General features: G+C 37.3%; 1 long non-coding RNA gene across 3 annotated transcripts in view; it reads left to right on the forward strand.

Moving 5' to 3' along the window:
* Nucleotides 1-23,978, forward strand: part of LOC118151480 (uncharacterized) — a 115,891-nt gene that overhangs the window by 40,730 nt on the left and 51,183 nt on the right. For all 3 annotated transcript variants that reach the window (XR_013532595.1, XR_013532596.1, XR_004739823.2), the window contains 2 exons: nucleotides 2,467-2,513; nucleotides 4,444-4,553. This is a non-coding gene — a long non-coding RNA (uncharacterized LOC118151480). The remainder of the gene's footprint in view (nucleotides 1-2,466; nucleotides 2,514-4,443; nucleotides 4,554-23,978) is intronic.

Raw genomic sequence — 23,978 nt, forward strand, 5'->3', positions numbered from 1 at the left:
AAATGTCTTCTTTTCAGAATTGTCTGTTCATATCCTTTGCCCACTTTTTGATGGGGTTGTTTGTTTTTTTCTTGTAAATTTGTTCAAGTTATTTGTAGATTCTGGTGTTAACCTTGGTCAGATGGATAGATTGCAAAAATTTTTTCCCATTCTGTTGTTTGCCAGTTCACTCTAATGATAGTTTCTTTTTCTGTGCAGAAGTTCTTTAGTTTAATTAGATCCCATTTGTTCAATTTATCTTTTGTTACCATTGCTTTTGGTGTTTTAGTCATGAACTCCTTGCCCATGCCTATGTCCTGAATGGTATTGCCCAGGTTTTCTTTTAGGGTTTTTATGGTGTTAGGTCTTATGTTTAGATCTTTAATCCATCTTGAGTTAATATTTGTATAACAAGTAGTGAAGGGCTCCAGTTTTAGTTTTCTGCATATGGGTAGCCAGTTTTCCCATCACCATTTATTAAATAGGGAATCCTTTCCCCATTGCTTGTTTTTGTCAAGTTTGTCAAAGAGCTGATGGTTGTAGATGTGTGACATTATTTCTGAGACCTCTGTTCTGTTCCATTGGTCTTATCTCTGTTTTGGTACCAGTACCATGCTGTTTTGATTACTGTAGCCTTGTAGTATAGTTTGAAGTCAGGTAACATGATGCCTCCAGCATTTTTTTTCCCCCTAGGATTGTCTTGGCTATCACATGACAATTGATAGCCAAGTAATACTCTTTGAAACGGGCTGGTTAGAGTTTTATAGATGAAAGATAACATTGAGGTTATTGTTTATAGAGAATGCTATAATTTAGAATATGGAGAAAAAGAAAAGGGAAACCAATAAAGCAAAGAAATTTTTTAAATGTATATTTCCATAAGCTTAAAGGAAAAGTAGAGAATTTCACTAGGAATTGAGAAAGGATTATAGCAAAACCTTCCATTTACTACGGAAAGCAAGAAACTCCATCGTTTTATATGTAAAGTTAGGTTAGCTATGTGCTCCTCACATTCAGTAGGTGGCCAACAAATAATTTCTTTCAGGCTTGGAGCCACAGTGCATTCTCCTTCTAAGTTTGGTAGAAAAATCATAAACCAGGTATTAGAAAACTGAGTTCTATTCTCTGCTGTCTGTCATTGGCTTAGAAATGTTGTTAAAATAATACAATAATCCCGACTCATGAATTTTAATTTGTTCTCTTCTCTGCCAAATGAAGAGATGCATGAGATCCACTGGTGTCATCCAGCTCAACCATTCTCTGATTTTCCTTTTCCTATTGCCTAGCTTTTAGAGTAAAACTATAGATAACTTCCTAGCTTAAAAAAATCTGAAGTAAGTTTAAGTTATTATTGTTTTGTAAAAAGGAGATGACTTTGGCTATTTATCAAGAAATATATTTTATGAGTATTATTTCCAGCACTGGTGGTGGGTTTGTATTGAGCCCCCGACTCTGCCTTGTGCCTGGCTGGGGTTAAATGTTGAACTTGCACCTAGGAATCAGAGGAAATCCTCCACTTAAAGTTCTCATTGTTGTCTTTGACCTCATTAACACTGAACTTTAACCTTTAGCCAGCTGAGCTAACTAGCCACAAATACATATCCATCAAGGATAAAAGAGCGTTCTTTGGTGGTTCAGCCCAGTTGCATTTACTAGATGCATGTATTTGGATATGACACTTAAACTCTCAGTTTCCTCAAGTTTAAATTGGTCGCTACGATTTCACTTTATGAAATACTTGCAAGTTGCTTTATTATAACATATTTAAACCATGTAGATGAGATTCCAGTTTTTAGCAAGAACTCAGTATTTTGTAGTTGAAGGATACTAAATGTTGAATTGAAAAATTGAGATTGCTATTTAATGTATATAAAACTTAAAATACAACACAGATCTCATATTAACATCCAAATGTGGATACAGATATCCCATGTTTGCCACAGGGAGAAATGAACCTAAAGGCAGACAGATGCTTGCCTTATATGCAAATGCAAACCAGTCAGTGTGCAAACAATATGAGAGTAACATGGCCAGGATTCCCAAAATTGTTATTTTAATCCCCCTATGACATTTCCCAAGTATTAATGAATCTCAATCTGTGAATATAAAAACAAACTACACTAAAAGGGGCTATATAAGAAGAAATTAATTTTTAAACCTTTAGTTTGAGAGAGACCTTCTTAACTATTTTCCTCTACTTTTCTCCATCTCTTCTTCAGGATACCCATCAGAACAATGACGTTAAGGAGGATATTAATGCAAGAGTATAGTTTGTCCACAAGTAAAAGAAAAAGCAGAATAGAGAGCAGGCTCTCTGGGTATATTTAAAGTGTACACTGGTAGGAGAACTCCTTTGCATGCATGTTGTTTGTTAATTTATAATAAACATTATCATTCCATATTTGCACAAATATGGAAACTTCTACTTGCACTGTTGACAGAAACTATGGATATAAGTCATCTTCCATCTTTCTGCTTTCTTACTAGGTAGCTGCTATTATCCACCAACTCTAATTTATCAACTACTGTTGAAGGTGAGATGCTTTCTTTTTAAATATGCAGGTCCTTGAAAGCAAATGTGTTCATTTTTTTGGCCCTCATGTAGATCCACGTCTTTCAGAACCTAAGAGTAAGCATGATCTCCACAATGTAACCTGTCAAAATAATGCATGAAGAAGATAGTGTGAGATGCTGTGTTCTAAGTATACTAGAGCAATCAAAAAAATATTTTAGTACTTGATGTTGGAAACATTTATTCTTAAGCTCAGCACACTAGCATAAAATCATCTATATCATTCAATTTTTATAAAACAATGTTATCACTATGGGTGGCATTGTTAAATTGTATATTACAAAAAATTGGGGGCTGCTCAAGGTTCTCGGGCTTAGAGGTCATTGGTTGGAGCAGTTACGACTGCCCCTTCTTCTCTTACAACATATCCATTTGCATTGGGATACTGTATATTGCAATAGAAGCATGTTGGATGAAACAAGAAAGGTCCAAGGAAGTAAACCACGTCTTGTGGCTAGGCTTTTCTGTTTGATGTCAGTATTGCAGGAATGGGGTCCATGATATTAAGCATATCCTAGGAGTAAGAGGGTCTGGTCTGGTGCTGATATGAGAGTGAAGTGTAGCAAAAGAGCTGAACTGGAATAAGTGGGAGTTCCAGGCTACTTCCAAATTCTCAATTATAGAATCTTGATTGCAATGAGCTGCTAACTTTTAAATATTATAAGCACCCGGTTAAGTAATCAAAAGATCACTGTGGCAGGGCCAAGGTGGGAGGTACTGAAGTTAGTTGGGAGCCCTTCCTTCCTTCGTTCCTTTCCTGCTTCCTTCCCTCCCTCCCTCCCTCCCCCCCTCCCTCCCTCCTTCCCCTCCCTCCCTCCCTCCCTCCCTTCCTTCTTTCCTTCCTTCCTTCCCTCCTTCCTTCCTTCCTGATGGAGTCTTACTCTGTCGCCCAGGCTGCAGTGGTAGGATCTCGTTCTTTCTTTCAGATGGACTTGTGCTCTGTTGTCCAGGCTGGAGTGCAGTGGTGTGATCTCGGCTCAACACAACCTCTGCCTCCTGAGTTCAAGCAATTCTCCTGCCTCACCCTCCTGAGTAGCTGGGACTACAGGCATGCACCACCATGCCAGGCTAAATTTTGTATTTTTAATAGAGATAGGGTTTCACTATGTTGGTCAGGCTGGTCTCAAACTGCTGGTCTTGCGATCTGCCCACCTCAGCCTCCCAAAGTATTGGGATTACAGGCATGAGCCACTGCACCTTGGGGGCTCTTACAGTCTTCATGGTGAGTGCTGATGAGGGGAAGTGGCGGTTATTAGATTTAAAACCTCTTTAGGGCCATGCACGGTGGCTCATGCCTGTAATCACAGCACTTTGGGAGGCTGAGGTGGGTGGATCATAAGGTCAGGAGTTTGAGACCAGCCTGATCAACATGGTGAAACCCCGTCTCTACTAAAAATACAAAAATTAGCGAGGTGTGGTGGTGCGCACCTGTAATTCCAGCTACTTGGGAAGCTGAGGCAGGAGAATAGCTTGAACCTGGGTGGTGGTGGTTGCAGTGAGCCGAGATCCGCCACTGCATTCCAGCCTGGGCAACTGAGTGAGACTCCATCTCGAAAAGAAAGAAAAAGAAAAGAAAACCTCATTAGTATTTAGTGATAAGTGATTACTAAATACTGAATAAACAGATTCTATTTAGTAATAAACAGAATCTGTAAGTCTTGCCTGACTGGGTGGGTATGGCTGGAGTAGAGTAAGTGCATGGGGAGACAGAAGAATGGATACTAGGAAGGCAAGCAGTGGACAGAATGTTAAGAACTTCTAAAGCCAGGACAAGGAGTTGGGATTGTAGTTTGAATGCAATGGAAACCTCCTGAAAGGTCTTAAGCAGAGGAAAAACATGAGTTGTTTACATGTTGAAAAGATCACTCTGACTGCTCTTGTTTGAGGAACAGACTGTAATGAAGCCATGGAAACAACGGTGGAAGCTGAGAGACAGGGACGAGCTGCAAGTCTGAGCATCAGTGTCCCACTGAATTGTGTTCAATTCATGATGACTCATCAGGTCTGTAAAACTGATAACAAATAGTCTTGTTTTTAACAGAATCACAAAGAATGCTTGATAGAAACATAAAAATAGGCACAAAACTCATGGTAGAAAGTTATAATTCGCAGAAAATTATAGTGGAGAATTAAGCCTTTGACCCATTTAAGCAGATATTTGTGTTTATTATAATCTTTTATTCAACAAACAACTATAAAGCTATTAAACTCCTCTTTAAGAAAAAGCTTCAAAAAGCAAACCATCCAAGAAATTCTGACTTTTGCTCTTTTCCGTACGTGAGGTTATAGAAAACTTCTCATTCTTTTGAATTGTGATAAATGAGCAGCGGAATTAAAATAGCAGCAGAACCTATAATAAATTGATATTTCATATATGCAAATTCCTCTGAGATATTCTGATTTCTCTGACAAATCTGGCCCTCCCACAGTCTTGTTAGGTAGATTGACATAACCTGACAGAGTAAGCAAATCCTCTTTTTTCAAGTTGCAGCTACTGAAGGGATTGAGTCATTTGGTTTTAAAAGGAAATTTATCCTCTTGAGCTTCTTATACCATAAAAGACTCATGTTCTTCCATGGAAGCAAGGTCTTCATGGGGATAGCATCTGGAACTCATTGCTGAACAACTGCCCAGCTTCCCTGTATAAACATTGCCTTTCTTCCCTTCATCTTTTTCTCTCATGTAAAATTTGAAAGATTGTTGAGAAATCTAATTTTGACAATCAAACAATATTTACTGGAGAAATTTGCATCACAAGTTTGCTCCACTCTCATAAAACCTAAAAGATGAAAATAAACCCCATCAGAAGACCTGTTATTCAACTAATCTCTGAGGATTTCTTTCTTTTGAAGCTACCTAATGTAGATAGATATTTACAGCACATTGAGAAGACATGCAGGTCAGTCTTTAAGACGAGGAAAATAGGAATGACTTTTTACACTTGAAGTCTGAGCACTTAAAGACTATTCAGCTCACAGCAGAATGTCATGGGTTTTTGAGGTAAAGCACATGTACATTCAGTGAAAAGTCAGGTTTTCAACTGCAGTCACTTGAGAAAGAGCAATTATTTTTTAAAATGATGGTGGTCATAAGCAGTTTTATTTTCAGACATAATCTTCTGGTGCAGGGAGATTTCAGTTTCTTTGATAAGGCAATCTGTTACAGATTTTAAATCTGTTTTAGACACACAAATCTGAAGACATTTCTGTTTTCAATAAGATACAGGAGAAGTAGGCAAATGCATGTGTTCAAACACCTTTTAACACTTAATACTAACTAAGAAGTATGCTTTAGGTGAAAAAAATGTACAAATCACTAGGAACAGTTATGGTTATTCTTCTAATTGGGTGGATCAGATGATAATGGGGATAACCCACTGTTCTGAGAGCTTTACATGCATTAATTCATTGAATCCTCAAAACAAGTTTATGAAATAGGTGTTTTTATCATACCGATTTTATGGATGTGGAAACTGAGATACAAACAAGTTAAGTAACTTGCACGAGTTTACCCAGATAACAAGGGGAGGGTTGTGAAGTGTTCCCAGGAAGTTTGGCTCTTCCACTACTTCATAGTGTCTATCAGCAAATTATCAAATGATGATAGGGCAAAGATTTTTGATTCCTAGAATCTATTTCCAATTATCCCAGCAAAATTATCTTTGTTGAGTTTCTATTTCTGTGGCTTTAACATGAATATAATGTGAACATCAGAGAGTTAAATGAGATAGTTTCTCCCTTAAGTTTAGGGATATATGAGAATTATAAGAATTGATTTAATACTCTGTTATTACCCCTCTTATCATTTATTTGTTACTTGTTATCAGTGAAAGAATTTATAATAAGTAAAAATCTCAACTTTTAAAAAAATGAAACAGAAGCATAGCTATACACTATGTACATGTAAAAAATAATTTATTGAACTGTTGTATGAATACCAAAAAAGTATACATAATTATGCAGCTCTTTGAATTTTTACTATGTGAGCATAGCAAGGTAAACAATACTCAGATCAAGAAACAAAATATCACCGGTATCCCAGAAAGCCCCCTCACGTCCACCTCCAGGTATAATCACAACCTCAACGTCTAACAGCACTGATTAGTTTCGCCTGTTTTTTTGTCTGGTTTCTTCCATTCAACATTATGCTTGTGATACTTACAAATACTGTAATGTGTAGCTGTAGATCAGTTATTCTAATTATTGCACAATATTCTATTGTGTGAACATATCACAATTTATTAATCCATTCATTTTTGGTTGTCATTTGGGTAGTTTCAGGTTTATAATGTTGCTCTGAATAGTCTAATTTATATTTTTTGTTGAACATATGTATATATTTTCTTTGGATATATACCAAGAAGAATTGCTAGATCACAAAGTAGATATGTATCTCTATATATTTATATCTATCTATATATACACACACACACACATATGTGTTCAGCACTATCCATTAAAGCTAAATACACACACACACATGCACACACACACACGTGTTCAGCACTATCCATTAAAGCTAAATACACACACACACATGTGCACACACACACACACACACTTTAATGGATAGTGCTGAACATTTCCAAAGTGGTTGAATTAATTTTTTGCTTCCACCAGCAGTTTTTGAGCATGTCAGTTGATTCACATCCTCACTAAATGCCAAAAATTATATTCTCTATCTTTTTCATTTTAGCTATTGAACTGAGTGCCCAGTATTTTATTATCATAGTTTTATTTGCATCTTCTTCATGACTTAACAATATTTTCATATATTTATTGGTCATCTGTCTATCCTCTTTGTTCAAATATTATGGCGTTTTTAAATATTATGGCATTTTTTTCAATTGAGTTGTCTTTGATTGATTTGTAGACTTTCATAAAAGCTAGATAGGTGTCCTTTATTGGCTATGTATGGCAGATATTTTTCTCCCATTTCAAGTTTCACTTTTTATTGTCTTAATGGTTGTTTTAGGTAAACCGAAGTTCTTAATTTTTAGTAAGTACAATTTAACATTTGCAAAAATGTTTTTGATTTGTGGTTTCAGTGTCGTATTTAAAAACAAAATTGTGCCTACTTCAAGATTGCAAATTCTTTTCCTGTATTTCATTTAAATGCTTTACTTCTCATTTAGTCCTGGCCTCCATCTAAAGTTAATTATTTTTGCATGACATGAGGTAGAGGTCCAGATGCATTATTTTACCACATGCACAGCAATTGCCTCAGAGCCATTATTCAAAAGACCATCTTTTTGCACTCTTTGCATTGTTGTCTTTGTCATAAGTTTGCTAACTCTATAGGTGAATGCTTCTGGACTCTCTACATTGCCCACCACATATTCGTTATTTATTATTGTGCCAACAACATTTTCATAATTACTACAGCTTTATAGTCTTTATATTTGATATTGTAAGTCCTCCAGCTCGGTTCTTTGTCTTCAGATTACCATGTCTCTTTCTGCCCTTTTGCACTTCTTTTCAAATAAATTTGTAAAATAGCTACTCCATTTATGAAAAAAGTAAAGCATTTTAATTGGGATTGACTTGAATTTATAGATTAATTTTGGGGAGAATTGAAATTTTTATAATATTCAGGCTTCCAACTCATGATGTGGTATGTTTCTCATTTATTTGCATTTAATTTTGCTCAATATCATTTTATTTTTTTAGATTTAGATTTTAGATTTTGTCAAATGCTTTCTGTGTATCTATTGACATACTTTATGGTTTTGGGTGTTTCTTTTTATCGTTTTCTAATATAGTGAATTATACTGATCAATATTCAAATATGAAACAAATTTACCTTTCTAGGATAATCCCCATTTGGGCATAATGTATTATTCTTTCTTATATAGTGTTTGATTTGATTTGCTAATATTTTGTTTAGAACTTTTGCATCTATGTTCATGAAATACATGCTTGGTAGTTTTGCTTTCTCTTTCTCAGGTTTTGGAATCAGGATAAGGCTGACCTCGTAGAATAAGTGAAGTATTTTCTCTTTTTTATATTTCTAGAATAATAAATAATTGGTATATTTTTTTCCTCAAATATTTGGTAGAATTTACAAATGAAGCTATAGATGCATGGAGGTTTATAAAGTTAATTGATTAGTTAATTTATTGACTGTAAGATTTTAACTGTTCTTTTTACATTCAGAATTTTACCATATTAACTATTAATATGATTTACATTTTTAAAAATAGATATAGAACTATTGAGGATGTCTTTTTTCTCAAGTAGGTTTTGGTAACTTGGTATCATTAAAGGCATTTGCTCATTTAATCTAAGTTGTCAAATTTATTTGTATGAACTTGTTCTCAATCATCCCTTATTTTTTCTTAATAGCTGTAACAATGTTACCTCTTTCATTCTTGATATTGCCAATTTGTCTTCTCTTTTTTTTTTCTCTAATCAATCCAAATAGAGATTTATCAATTCTATTAATCTTCAGAAAAACAGCTTTTGTTCTCATTGATTTCTATTTGGATATTTGCTACTTTATTCTGTTCACTTCCAGTTTCATTTGATTTCCTTTTTTCAGTTTCTTAAGATAGTGCTTTCTACTTCTTTAATATAGCCGTATAGGGATGTGTATTTCCCTCAGCAGTGTGTCACATGTTACTCATAGCAGTATGTCACTTATTTTATATGTTATATTTTTATTGTTATTCAGTTTGAAATCTTTTTTATCTCTTTTGATTTATGGCTTGTAGATTTTTAGAAGTCTGTTATTTAGTTTCCAAAAATTTGAGGACTTTCTAGATATCTTTATCATTTCATTCTAAATTAATTCTGTTTAGGTTGAAGGACAAACCTTGTATAACTGGAATTTTTAAAAAGTGATTGAAACTTATTTTATAGTCCTGAATATGGTATATCTTGGTAAATGTCCAATGGTCATTTGAAAGTAAATTACATTCTGCTATTGTTGAGTGGATAGTCCATAAATATCAACTTGGTCTTTATTGCGGTTTATTTTTTGTGTTTATTATATTGTTCACATCTTCTATATTACTAATTTTCTACCCACTTAATCAAACAAAGGTATTAGAACTTTTAACTATTATTTTGGTATTGTCTATTTCTCCTTACAGTTCTATCAATTTTTGCTTCATATGATTTGAAGTTTATTAGATGTATAAACTTTTAAGATTGTTATTCATTTGATGAATTAACTGATTTATCATGAAATGGCCTTCTTTATCCTATGTAATATTTATCTGTTCTGAGATCTACTTTGAATTTTATCAACTTGGGGGTTTGTATTCATGTTTAGGGAAGAAGTGGAGTGTGGAGTTATGTAATTAGGCCTGAAAGACAAGCAGAGTGTTTAAACTTTTTTTCTATTTCCGTTTTAAGTCCTTTGTTGGTTTATTAGCCATAACTCTTTGTAATTTAGTGGGTGCTTTAGGATTTATAGTATACATTATACAGTTTAACACAGCTGAACATTCAAGGGTTACTATAGCCCTTCATATACCATATAAGAATTTTAAAGTAGTATACTTCCATTTTTCCTTTTTCAGTTTTTGTGATAGTGTTGTCAAGCATTTGACTTTTACATATATTATATACCTCATATTATATTGCTATTATTTTTGCTTAGACAGTTAACTATTGATGATTGTTTTCAATAACAAGAGAAAGCTGTTATATATTTACTGATATGATTCCCATTTCTAATGCTTTTCATTCCATTGCATAGATTCATGTCTTCATTTGGTACTACTTTCATTCTGTCTGAAACACTTGAGTGTTTCTGGTAGTGCAGGTCTGGTGACAGTTAATTCAGTCGATTTTTACATTTCTGACATATTTTTACCTTATTTCAGCAAAAGGTAATTTTCCTGGATACAAAATTATAGGTTGATAGTTTTTTTATTTTTTCAGTATTTTAAAGATGTTGCTCCTTTTCAATTGCATTGTTTCTAATTAGAACTATGCTGTCCACTTTATCTTTCTCTGCATGTAATGTGTCTCTGTTCTTTGGCTGCTACTAGGACTTTCTCTTTGTCAATGATTTTGAACAATTTGACTGCAATGTGTGTCTGTGTGTGTAATTTTCTTTCTCTTTTCTTTTTTGGGAGACAGGATCTTGCTCTGTTACCCAGGCTAGAGTAGAATGGCATAATCATGGCTCCCTGCAACCTCAATCTCCTGGGCTCAAGTGATCTTCCCATCTCAACTTTCCAAGTAGCTGGGACCACAGGCATGCACAACCACACCTGGCTAATTCTTTTGTATTTTTGTAGAGACAAGGTTTTACCATGTTTCCCAGGCTGGTCTTGAACTCCTGGACTCAAATGATCTGCCTGCCTTGGCCTCCTAAAGTTCCGGGATTTCAAGCATGAACCATCACACCTGCCCATTTTCTTTATGTTTATGAGGTTTGGGGTTCATTAATAACCTTATATCTGTGGGTTTATAGTTGTTATCAAATATGGAAAATTTTTAGCTATTCTTGAAAAAGTTTTTTTGTCTTTTTTCTTTCTCCTATTATTTGGGGTCTTCAATTAAAGATATACTAGCCTACTTTAAGTTGTCTTACAGTTCATAGATACACTATTTATTTGTTCTCTTTTTCCTCTATGTGAAATTTTGGATAGTTTCTATTGTTATACCTTTAATTTTGCTATTTTTTGTCTTCTACAATGTATAATCTGCCATTTATTCTACTCAGCATAGTTTTAATATCACACATTATAGTTTTCACTTAGAAGAATTTGATTTTTTGTGTTTTTTATATATTTTCCACATCTCTACATAACATTTCGAGCATGTGAAATAGTTATATTAACTGTCTGGGTATCTTTGCCTTCTGTGCCTGACATCTATATCAGTTCTTTTGGTTTTGATTGATTGATTTTCTCCCCTTATTATTCATTATATTTTTCTTTGTTTTTATGTCTAGCAATGGGATGCCAGGCATTGTGGATTTCATATTGTTGGGTGTTGGATATTTTTACATTCATAAAAACATTCCTGAGGCTCTTTCTGGAGTGCTAAGTTAGGAAATAGTATAATCCCTTAGAGTCTTCATTTTAAGATTTGTTAGGCAGGACTAGATTCATGTTTAAGACTAATTGTTCTCTGCTCTTGCGGTAAGACCATTCTGAGTACTCTACCTGATGGCCCCTGGACTGTGAATTTTTTCTGTCTGACTGGTGATGACAGACAATATTTCTACCTGCGTGAGTGCTGAGTTCTCTTCTTTTTTATCTTTTTGAGTAGTTCTTTCCCCAGGTTTCAGTGGTTTCCTAAAATGCATGTGCTTAACAATACTCTGCTGAGCTCTATAAAGGGCTCAAGAGTTATTTTCTGTGCAGTTTTCTCTTCTCTGTCTTTCTGTCCTGCAAGCTCTTGCCTTTATTTCCCCAGATCCTCAGCTGTATCTTCTCAGCTCAGGAAATCTTCTAGACTGTCCAAGTTCTCCCTCCCTGTGCCATGGTCTAGAAATTCTCCCTCCCTTGGCAGTAAGCTGGGGCCATTGGCTCACTATGTTTCCTAGCTCTCACTGTTTTGGTTGATTGATATAATGTCTTAAACATCATTTTTTCAAGTATTTTCTTATTTTTTATCGTTTTAGGCAGATGGGTAAATCCAGTCCCTATTACTCTATTTTGGCTGAAAGCAAAAATCCCATTCAAAATTTTTTAAATAAAGAACTGATATATCACAACTTTCCAATAAAATAATTTACTATTTGTGAAATTGTTATGTTGTATGAACGAGTTCTTTTTAATCTGTCATATTCTTCATTCACATCAATCTGTCCGAAACTTGCTCATCTTTTGATTTTCGTCTCAGACATTATATCTCTGATAGCCAGAAGGTTCTGTCTCCCCTGAGTTATCATTACCTTTCTTATTCCTTATCTATATATTAGTCTCCTCCCTCCTGCTAAAGTTTAAATTCTTAGAAGCAAGGTTTTGATTTCTTATTATTTGTATCTGCCACAGTAACAACAGCATGCTTACTTAGTGTATTGTAGTTATACAGTTTTCAAGGTAAAAGAGTGATATCTGTGATGTGAGGTAAAATAGGTAGCTGAAACATTAGACAGTTATGATTTTCTCTTCATAAGTCTTATGTTTGTTTCTTTGAATAAGAAATGGTATTTGTCTCCTAAAATGTGAATACAACTAATATGTTCCCTATTATTATTATACAACTAACATGTTCCCTGTTAGTAAATGACTAAAAAGGATATTTTGAAACACTTTATACCAATGGGAAAAGAAAACATTTAGCTATAAAACAAAATGAGATCACTGTCTGTGGCCCCCAGACTTTTAATTTTTAAATTACTCAATATGTTTCTGTATAAAATCACCTAAAGTCAGTGACTGATATTAACACACCATATGTTCTACAAGCAGGAAGAAGATTCTGCTATCAGTAAAAAGGAATACCCTTGGAAATTCTTTGGCCATCAATCATTAATATTCTTGGAATTTCATCTTAGCCTAAACTTATCTGGATATCAGCTCTTTGTCAGATGGGTAAACTACAAAAATTTTTCCCCATTCTGTTGGTTGCTGATTCACTCTAATGACTGTTTCTTTTGCTGTGCAGAAGCTGTGGAGTTTGATTAGGTCCCATTTGTCTATTTTGGCTTTTGTTGACAATGCTTTTGGTGTTTTGATCATGAAGTCCTTGCCTACTCCTATGTCGTGAATGGTTTTGCCTAGATTTTCTTCTAGGGTTTTTATGGTGCCAGGTCTTATGTTTAAGTCCTTAATCCATCTGGAGTTAATTTTAGTGTAAGGTGTCAGGAATGGGTCCACTTTCTGCTTTCTGCACATGGCTAGCCAGTTTTCCCAACACCATTTATTAAACAGGGAATCCTTTCTCCATTGCTTGTTTTTGTCAGGTTTATCAAATGTTGTATGGTTGTAGTTATGTTGTGTTGCCTCCAATGCCTCTGTTCTGTTCCACTGGTCTACATCTCTGTTTTGGTACCAGTACCATGCTGTTTTGATTACTGTAGCCTTGTAGAATAGTTTGAAGTCCAGTAGTGTGATGCCTCCTGCTGTGTTCTTTTTACTTAGAATTGACTTGGCTATGCGGGCTCTATTTTGGTTCCATATGAAGTTCAAGGTGTTTTTTTTTTTTCCAGTTCTATGAAGAAGGTCATTGGTAGCTTGATGGGGATAGTGTTGAATCTGTAAATTACTTTGGGCAATATTGCCATTTTTACAATATTGATTCTTCCTAACCATGAACATGGAATGTTTCTCCATCTGTTTGTGTCCTCTCTTATTTTGTTCAGCAGTGGTTTGTAGTTTTCCTTGAAGAGGTCCTTTACATTCCTTGTTAGTTGTATTCCTAGGTATTTTATTCTCTTTGTAGCAATTGTGAATGGCAGTTCATTCTTGATTTGGCTTTCTTTAAGTCTGTTATTGGTGTATAGGAATGCTTGTGATTTTTGCACATTGATTTTGTATCCTGAGACTTTGCTGAAGTTGCTTATCAGTTTCAGGAGTATTTGGGCTGAGATGATGGGGTTTTCTTGATATACTATCATGTCATCTGCAAATAGAAACAATTTGTCTCTATTTCCATCAATACTGAGTTTATTGAGGATATTTAGCATAACGGGCTGTTGAATTTTGTCAAAGGCCTTCTCTGCGTCAATTGAGATGATCATGTGGTTTTTGTTTTTGGTTCTGTTGATGTGCTGAATTACGTTTATAGAGTTGCATATGTTGAACCAGCCTTGCATCCCTGGGATAATTCCTACTTGATCATGATGGATAAGCTTTTTGATGTGCTGTTGCAAACAGCTTGCCAGTATTTTATTTAAGATCTTTTGCATCTGTGTTCATCATGGATATTGGCCTGAAGTTTTCTTTTCTTATTGAGTCTCTGCTGGGTTTTGGTATCACGATGATGTTGGTTTCATAAAATGATTTGGGAAGGATTCCCTCTTTTTGGATTATTTGGAATAGTTTCAGGAGGTATTGTAACAGTTTCTCTTTGTGTATCTGGTAGAATTTAGCTGTGAACCCATCTGGACCTGGGCTTTTTTTGTGTGGTAGGCTCTTAATTGCTGCCTCAACTTCAGATCTTGTTATTGGTCTATTCATGGTTTCAACTTCTTCCTGGTTTAGGCTTGGGAGGATGCAAGTGTCCAGGAATTTATCCATTTCTTCCAGGTTTACTAGTTTATGTGCATAGAGTAGTTTGTAATATTCTCTGATGATATTTTGAATTTCTGTGGCATCTGTGGTGATTTCCCCTTTATCAGTTTTTTATTGCATCTATTTGGTTATTCTCTCTCTCTGAGGTTCTGAGTTAGTTTCTGAATTCTAACTTGATTGCACTGTGTTCTGAGAGACTGTTTGTTATGATTTCCATTCTTTTGCATTTGCTGAGGAGTGATTTACTTCCAATTTTGTGGTCAATTTTAGAGTAGGTGTGATGTGGTGCTGAGAAGAATGTATATCCTGTGGATTTGGGGTGGAGAGTTCTGTAAATGTCTATCAGGTTTGCTTGTTCCAGGTCTGAGTTCAAGTCCTGGATATCCTTGTTAATTTTCTGTCTGGTTGATCTGTCTAATATTGACAGCTGAGTGTTAAATTCTCCCACTATTATTGTGTGGGAGTCTAAGTCTCTTTGTAAGTCATTAAGAGCTTGCCTTATATATATGGTGCTCCTGTATTGGGTCTGTATATATTTAGGATCATTAGCTCTTCTTGTTGCATTGATCCTTTTACCATTATGTAATGTTCTTCTTTGTCTCTTTTGATCTTTGTTGCTTTAAAGTCTATTTTATCAGAGATGAGAATTGCAACTCCTGCTTTTGTTTGCTCTCTATTTGCTTGGTAAATATTCTTCCATCCCTTTATTTTGAGCCTTTGTGTATCCTTGCATGTGAGATGGGTTTTCTGAATACAGCACACTGATGGGTTTTGTCTTTTTATCCAATTGGCCAGTCTGTGTCTTTTGATTGGTGCATTTATCCCATTTACATTAGGGTTAATATTGTTATGTGTGAATTTGATCCTGCCATTTTGATGCTAGCTGGCTGTTTTGCCTGTTAGTTGATGCAGATTCTTCATTTTGTTGATGCATTTTAGCATTTGGTATGTTTTTGGAGTGGCTGGTACTGGTTGTTCCTTTCTATGTGTAGTGCCTCTTTCAGGAGTTCTTGTAAAGCAGGCCTGGTGATGACAAAATCTCCTAGTACTTGCTTGTTCACAGAGGATTTTATTTTTCCATCACTTATGAAGCTGAGTTTGACTGGATATAAAATTCTGGATTGAAAGTTCTTTTCTTTAAGGATGTTGAATATTTGTCCCCACTCTCTTCTGGCTTGTAGGGTTTCTGCCGAGAGATCTGCCGTGAGTCTGATGGGCTTCCCTTGGTGGGTAACTTGACCTTTCTCTCTGGCTGCCTTTAGCATTTTCTTTTTCATTTCAACCCTGGTGAATCTGACGATTATGTGCCTTGGGGTTGCTCTTCTTGCAGAATATCTTTGTGGTGTTCTCTGTATTTCCTGGACTTTAATATTGGCCTTCCTTGCTAGGTAGGGGAAGTTTTCCTGGATAATATCCTGAAGAGTATTTTCCAGGTTGGATTCATTCTTTTCATCACATTCAGGTACACCTATCAAATGTAGATTAGGTCTCTTCACATAGTCCCACATTTCTTGGAGGCTTTGTTCATTCCTTTTTGCACTTTTTTCTCTAATCTTGCCTTCTCGTTTTATTTCATTGAGTTGATCTTCAACTTCTGATATCCTTTCTTCTTCTTGGTCAATTCAGCTGTTGAAACTTGTGCATGCTTCATGAAGTTCTCATATTGTGTTTTTCAGCTCCATTAATTCACTTATATTCCTCTCTAAGTTGTTCATTCTTGTTATCATTTCCTCAAATCTTTTTTCTAGGTTCTTAGTTTCTTTGCATTGAGTTACAACATGTTCTTTTAGCTCACAGAAGTTTCTCATTACCTACCTTCTGAAGTCTCATTCTGTCATTTCATCACACTCATTTTCCATCCAGCTTTGTTCCCTTGCTGGTGAGGATTTGTGATACCCTGTAGGAGGTGAGGTGTTCTGGTTTTGGGTGTTTTCCTCATTTTTGTGCTGTTTTCTTCCCATCTTTGTGGATTTATCCACCTGTCGTCTGTGTAGTTGCTGATTTTCAGATTGGTTCTCTGCATGGACGTCCAGGTTGTTAATGATGAAGTTATTTCTGTTTCTTAGTTTTTGTTCTAACAGTCTGGCCCCTCTGCTGTAGGACTGCTGAGGTCCACTCCTGCTTGCCTGGGGAACACCTGCAGCAGCTGCATAACAGTAAGGGTTGCTACCAGTTTCTTCTTCTGCTATCTTTGTCCCAGAATGTTGCCTGCCAAATGTCAGTCTGATCAGTCTTTTGTGAGGTGACTCTTTGGATATATGGGGGTCAGGGAGCTGCTTGAGGAGACAGTCTGTTCTTTATAAGAGCTCAAGTGTTGGGCTGTGAGCTCCATTGTTCATTCATAGGTGCTAGGCAGTGTCTGCAGCAGCAGAAGTCATAAACCATCTTTTTTTTCCCCAGGTGCTCTGTCCCAGGGAGTTAGGGCTTTATTTATGAGTATCCATTGTGCTGCTGCCTTTTTTTTTTTTCAGGGCTGCCCTGCCCAGCAAGGAGGCAGCCTAGTCTCTGTCTGCCTGCAGAGGGTTTGTTGAGCTGCTGTGGTTCTGCCCTGCTGCTGGCTCTGCCCAGCTGCCGTGTGAGCTCCCCTGCAGTCCTGTTTATATGGGTGTGGTTAGAACTTCCTCGGTGATGGTGGCTCGCCTCTGTAAAGGCAGACTCTCTCTGTTATGGTGGGTTGCCTCGGCAACGGCAGGCTGCCTCAGCAATGGTGGACTACCTCCGTAGGGGTGAAGTGCCTCAGTAATGGCAGACGCCCCTACCCCATCGAACTGCACCATCCTGGGTTCAGCTGTTCTTGCCATGAAACTCTTAACCCCGAGTGTTTACAATTGCTGTTTTGTTTGTTTTTGTGGGGGTGGGACCCACTGAGCCTGATCACCTGTCTCCCTGCCTCAGAGCCTTTTTTTTTTAAGTTGAATGGTTGACTATCTCCCGGGTGTTCCAGTTGCCTGCTGAAAGGGTGCCAGGATCTGTGTGATTTCCTGTGTGGTGACCCACTGTGCTGGTTGAAACAACAGCACTGCCTGGGAATCTCCTGGCCTGTCTCCCTGTTTCAGACCTGTTTAATCAGGTGAATGGGCAAATCTGCCTTCCCGGAGTGCCAATTGCCAGCTTAACAGGGCAACCAGACCAGTGTATTTTGCATGGAGAGCCGCCGCACTGCGGCACTGGCAAAACAGCCGTGTTGGCCAAAACAGCCATGCTGGTGACCTGTAGGACTCCTCTGCCTAGGAACCTCCTGGTCTGTGGGCAATAAAGGTCCCTCTGGAAATGTGGCATCCACTCACCCTCTGCCCTTTATCTGGGAGCGACAGTCCTGAGCTGCTCCTAAAGGGCCATCTTGGATCAAAGCTCCGCTACTATCGGCTTTTATCTTTTATTAGTCATTAAATTTGTCTTTTACTTACTAATTGCAAATGCTACCTATGTCAATTCAATTCTTATATAAATAATACAACCAGTTTGGGGATATTTTAACTTGGTCAATTTTTAAATTTTAATTTTTAACACATGATGTTGAAATATAAGAAAGAGTTGTATGTGTTTATTTTATAACTTGCCACCATATTGCACTTTACCATTAATTTTTTTTTAAGTTTTAAATTGGATTCCCTTGAAATCACCAGGTAAAAAAATTCATTATCTAAAATTTTGCTACCTTCTATTGTCTGTCTTTCTTCTTTCTTTCTTTCTTTCTTTTCTTCTTTCTTTCTCTTTCTTTCTTTCTTTCTGTCTTTCTTTCTTTCTCTTTCTTTCTTTCTGTCAAATGAAATTTCTATTTCTAGGTCCTTGAGGAATCGCCACACTGTCTTCCACAATGGTTGAACTAATTTACACTCCAACCAACAATGTAAAAGTGTTCTTATTTCTCCACATCTTCTCCAGCATCTGTTGTCTCCAGATTTTTTAATGATCGCCATTCTAACTGGCGTCAGATGGTATCTCAATGAAGTTTTGATTTGCATTTCTCTGATGACCAGTGATGATGAGCATTTTTTCATATGTTTGTTGGCCTCATGTATGTCTTCTTTTGTAAAGTGTCTGTTCATATTTTTTGCCCAATTTTGAATGGGCTTGTTTATTTTTTCTTGTAAATCTGTTTGAGTTCTTTGTAAATTCTGGATATCAGCTCTTTGTCAGATGGGTAAACTGCAAACATTTTTTCCCATTCTGTTGGTTGCCGATTCACTCTAGTGACTGTTTCTTTTGCTGTGCAGAAGCTGTGGAGTTTGATTAGGTCCCATTTGTCTATTTTGGCTTTTGCTGACAATGCTTTTGGTGTTTTGGTAATGAAGTCCTTGCCTACTCCTATGTCCTGAATGGTTTTGCCTAGATTTTCTTCTAGGGTTTTTATGGTGCCAGGTCTTATGTTTAAGTCTTTAATCCATCTGGAGTTAATTTTAGTGTAAGGTGTCAGGAAGGGGTCCAGTTTCTGCTTTCTGCACATGGCTAGCCAGTTTTCCCAGCACCATTTGTTGAACAGGGAATCCTTTCCCCATTGCTTGTTTTTGTCAGGTTTATCAAAGATTGTATGGTTGCAGCTATGTTGTGTTGCCTCCGGTGCCTCTGTTCTGTTCCATTGGTCTATATCTCTATTTTGGTACCAGTACCATGCTGTTTTGATTACCATAGCCTTGTAGTATAGTTTGAAGTCCGGTAGTGTGATGCCTCCTGCTGTGTTCTTTTTACTTAGAATTGACTTGGCTATGCAGGCTCACTTTTGGTTCCATATGAAGTTCAAGGTGGTTTTTTTCAGTTCTGTGAAGAAAGTCAATGGTAGCTCTCTTTTCTTTTTTATCAATCTGGCTAGTGGTCTGTCTATTTTGTTGATAATTACTTTGGGCAGTCTGGCCATTTTCACAATATTGATTCTTCCTAACCATGAACATGGAATGTTTCTCCATCTGTTTGTGTCCTCTCTTATTTTGTTGAGCAGTGGTTTGTAGTTCTCCTTGAAGAGGTCCCTTACGTTCCTTGTTAGTTGTATTCCTAGGTATTTTATTCTCTTTGTAGCAATTGTGAATAGCAGTTCGTTCTTAATTTGGCTCTCTTTAAGTCTGTTATTGGTGTAGAGGAATGCTTGTGATTTTTGCACAATAATTTTGTATCCTGAGACTTTGCTGAAGTTGCTTATCAGTTTCAGGAGTATTTGGGCTGAGACGATGGGGTCTTCTAGATATATTATCATGTCATCTGCAAATAGAGACAATTTGGCTTCCTCCTTCCCTATTTGAATGCCCTTTATTTCTTTTCCTTGCCTGATTGCTCTGACAAGAACTTCCAGTACTATATTGAATAGGCGTGGTGAGAGAGGGCATCCTTGTCTACTGCCAGATTTCAAAGGGAATGCTTCCAGTTTTTGCCCATTCAGTATGATATTGGCTGTTGGTTTGTCATAAATAGCTTTTATTATTTTGAGATACATTCCATCAATACTGAGTTTATTGAGGATTTTTAGCATAAAGGGTTGTTGAATTTTGTCAAAGCATCAATTGAGATAATCATGTGATTTTTGTTTTTGGCTCTGTTGATGTGGTGAATTACTTTTATAGACTTGAGTATGTTGAACCAGCCTTGCATCCCCTGGATGAATTTTACTTGATCATGATGGATAAGCTTTTTGATGTGCTGTTGCAATTGCCTTGCCAGTGTTTTATTGAAGATTTTTGCATGTATGTTCATTGTGGATATTGGCCTAAAGTTTTCTTTTCTTGTTGGATCTCTGCCGGGTTTTGGTATCAGGATGATGCTGGTCTCATAAAATGACTTGGGAAGGATTCCCTCTTTTTGGATTATTTGAAATAGTTTCAGAAGGAATGCTAACAGTTTCTCTTTGTGTGTCTGGTAGAATTCGGCTGTGAACCCATCTGGACCTGGGCTTTTTTTGAGTGGCAGGCTCTTAATTGCTGCCTCCACTTCAGACCCTGTTATTGGTCTATTCATAGTTTTGACTTCCTCCTGTTTTAGGCTTGGGAGGACACAAGAGTTCAGGAATTTATCCATTTCTTCCAGGTTTACTAGTTTATGTGCATAGAGTTGTTTGTAATATTCTCTGAGGATGGTTTGAATTTCTGTGGAATCTGTGGTGATTTCTCCTTTATCGTTTTTTATTGCATCTATTTGGTTTTTCTGTCTTTTCTTTTTTATCAATCTGGCTAGTGGTCTGTCTATTTTGTTGATCTTTTCAAAAAACCAGCTCTTGGATTTATCGATTTTTAAGGGTTTTTTATGTCTTTATCTCCTTCAGTTCTGCTCTGATCTTAGTTATTTCTTGTCTTCTGCTAGGTTTTGAGTTGTTTTGATCTTCCTCCTCTAGCTCTTTCAATTTTGACGATAGGGTGTCAATTTTGGATTTTTCCACTCTTCTCATGTGGGCACTTATTGTTTTGTATTTTCATCTGGAGACTGCTTTAAATGTGTCCCAGAGATTCTGGTATGTTGTGTCTTTGTTCTCGTTGGTTTCGAAGAACTTCTTTATTTCTGCCTTCATTTCATTGTTTATCCAGTCAACATTCAAAAGCCAGTTGTTCAGTTTCCATGAAGCTGTGCGGTTCTGAGTTAGTTTCTGAATTCTGAGTTCTAACTTGATTGCACTATGGTCTGAGAGACTGTTTGTTATGATTTCCATTCTTTTGCATTTGCTGAGGAGTGATTTACTTCCAATTATGTGGTCAATTTTAGAGTAGGTGTGATGTGGTGCTAAGAAGAATGTATATCCTGTGGATTTGGGGTGGAGAGTTCTGTAAATGTCTATCAGGTTTGCTTGTTCCAGGTCTGAGTTCAAGTCCTGGATATCCTTGTTAATTTTCTGTCTGGTTGATCTGCCTAATATTAACAGTGGAGTGTTAAATTCTCCCACTATTATTGTATGGGAGTCTAAGTCTCTTTGTGAGTCATTAAGAACTTGCCTTGTATATCTGGTACTTTTGTATTGGGTCCATATATATTAGGATTGTTAGCTCTTCTTGTTGTATCGATCCTTTTACCATTATTTAATGTGCTTCTTTGTCTCTTTTGATCTTTGTTGCTTTAACGTCTATTTTATCAGAGATGAGAATTGCAACTCCTGCTTTTTTTTTGCTCTCCATTTGCTTGGTACATCTTCCTCCATCCCTTATTTTGAGCCTTTGTGTATCCTTGCATGTGAGATGGGTTTCCTGGATACAGCACACTGATGGGTTTTGTCTTTTTATCCAATTGGCCAGTCTGTGTCTTTTGATTGGTGCATTTATCCCATTTACATTAGGGTTAATATTGTTATGTGTGAATTTGATCCTGCCATTTTGATGCTAGCTGGCTGTTTTGCCTGTTAGTTGATGCAGATTCTTCATTTTGTTGTTGGTCTTTAGCATTTGGTATGTTTTTGGAGTGGCTGGTACTGGTTGTTCCTTTCTATGTGTAGTGCCTCTTTCAGGAGCTCTTGTAAAGCAGGCCTGGTGGTGACAAAATCTCTGAGCACTTGCTTGTTCACAAAGGATTTTATTTTTCCATCACTTATGAAGCTGAGTTTGGCTGGATATGAAATTCTGGATTGAAAGTTCTTTTCTTTAAGGATGTTGAATATTGGCCCCCACTCTCTTCTGGCTTGTAGGGTTTCTGCCAAGAGATCTGCCATGAGTCTGATGGGCTTCCCTTTGTGGGTGACCTGACCTTTCTCTCTGGCTGCCCTTAGCATTTTCTCCTTCATTTCAACCCTAGTGAATCTGATGATTATGTGCCTTGGGGTTGCTCTTCTTGTGGAATATCTTTGTGGTGTTCTCTATATTTCCTGGACTTCAGTATTGGCCTGCCTTGCTAGGTTGGGGAAATTTTCCTGGATAATATTCTGAAGAGTATTTTCCAGGTTGGATTCATTCTCTTCATCACATTCAGGTACACTTATCAAACGTAGATTAGGTCCCTTCACATAGTCCCACATTTCTTGGAGACTTTGTTCATTCCTTTTTTTGCGCTTTTTTCTCTAATCTTGCCTTCTTGTTTTATGTCATTGAGTTGGTCTTCGACCTCTGATATCCTTTCTTCTGCTTGGTTAGTTCGGCTGTTGAAACTTGTGCATGCTTTGTGAAGTTCTTGTGTTGTGTTTCTCAGCTTCATCAATTCACTCATATTCCTCTCTAAGTTGTCCATTTTTGTTATCATTTCCTCAAATCTTTTTTCTAGGTTCTTAATTTCTTTGCATTGAGTTAAAACATGTTCTTTTAGCTCACGGAAGTTTCTCATTACCTACATTCTGAAGTCTGATTCTGTCATTTCATCACACTCATTCTCTGTCCAGCTTTGTTCCCTTGCTGGTGAGGAGTTGTGGTCCCTTGTAGGAGGCGAGGTGTTCTGGTTTCAAGTGATTTCCTCTTTTTCTGCTGTTTTCTTCCCATCTTTGTGGATTTATCCACCTGTCATCTGAGTAATTGCTGATTTTCTGATTGAGTCTCTGAGTGGATATTCAGATTGTTGATGATGAAGTATTTCTGTTTCTTAGTTTTCCTTCTAACAGTCTGGCTCCTCTGCTGTAGGACTGCTGAGGTCCACTCCAGGCCCTGCTTGCCTGGGGTATACCTGTAGCAGCTACAAAAATGTGAGGGTTGCTACCAGTTTCTTCTTCTGTTATCTTTGTCCCTGAATGATGCCCGCCAAATGTCAGTCTGATCAGTCCTTTGTGAGGTGACTCTTTGGATATATGGGGGGCAGGGAGCTGCTTGAGGAGACTGTCTGTACGTTATACTTGAGGAGACAGTCTGTACTTTATAGGAGCTCAAGTGCTGAGCTGTGAGCTCCATTGTTCATTCAGGACTGCTAGGCAGTTACGTTTAAGTCTGCTGCAGCAGAACTCATAATGCCCCTTTTTTTCCTCAGGTGCTCTGTCCCGGGGAGTTAGGGCTTTATTTATGAGTATCTGTTGCACTGTCCTGCCCAGCAAGGGGGCAGTCTAATTACTGCCTGCCTGTAGTGGCTATGCTGAGCTACCGTGGGCTCCACCCTGTTGCCTTGGGCTCCACCCTGTTGCTGTGGGCTCCACTGTGTGGCCGTGGGCTCTGCCCTGCTGCCGTGGGCTCCACTCTGCTGTCCTGGGCTCTGCCCTGCTGCTGTGTGTAATTCCCTGTAGTCCTGTTTATATGAGTGTGGTTAGAGCTGCCATGGTGATGGTGGCCCGCCTGTGTGGTGGCGGACTCTCTCTGTTATGGTGGGTTTCCTCAGCAAGGGCGGGTTGCATCAGCAATGGCAGAGTATCTCTGTAGGGGTCGAGTGCCTCAGTAATGGTGGATGCCCCTCCCCCACCGAGCTGCACCA

The sequence above is a fragment of the Callithrix jacchus genome, chromosome 2, assembly GCF_049354715.1.
Source record: "Callithrix jacchus isolate 240 chromosome 2, calJac240_pri, whole genome shotgun sequence".
In the NCBI taxonomy this organism is placed as follows: Eukaryota; Metazoa; Chordata; class Mammalia; order Primates; family Cebidae; genus Callithrix; species Callithrix jacchus.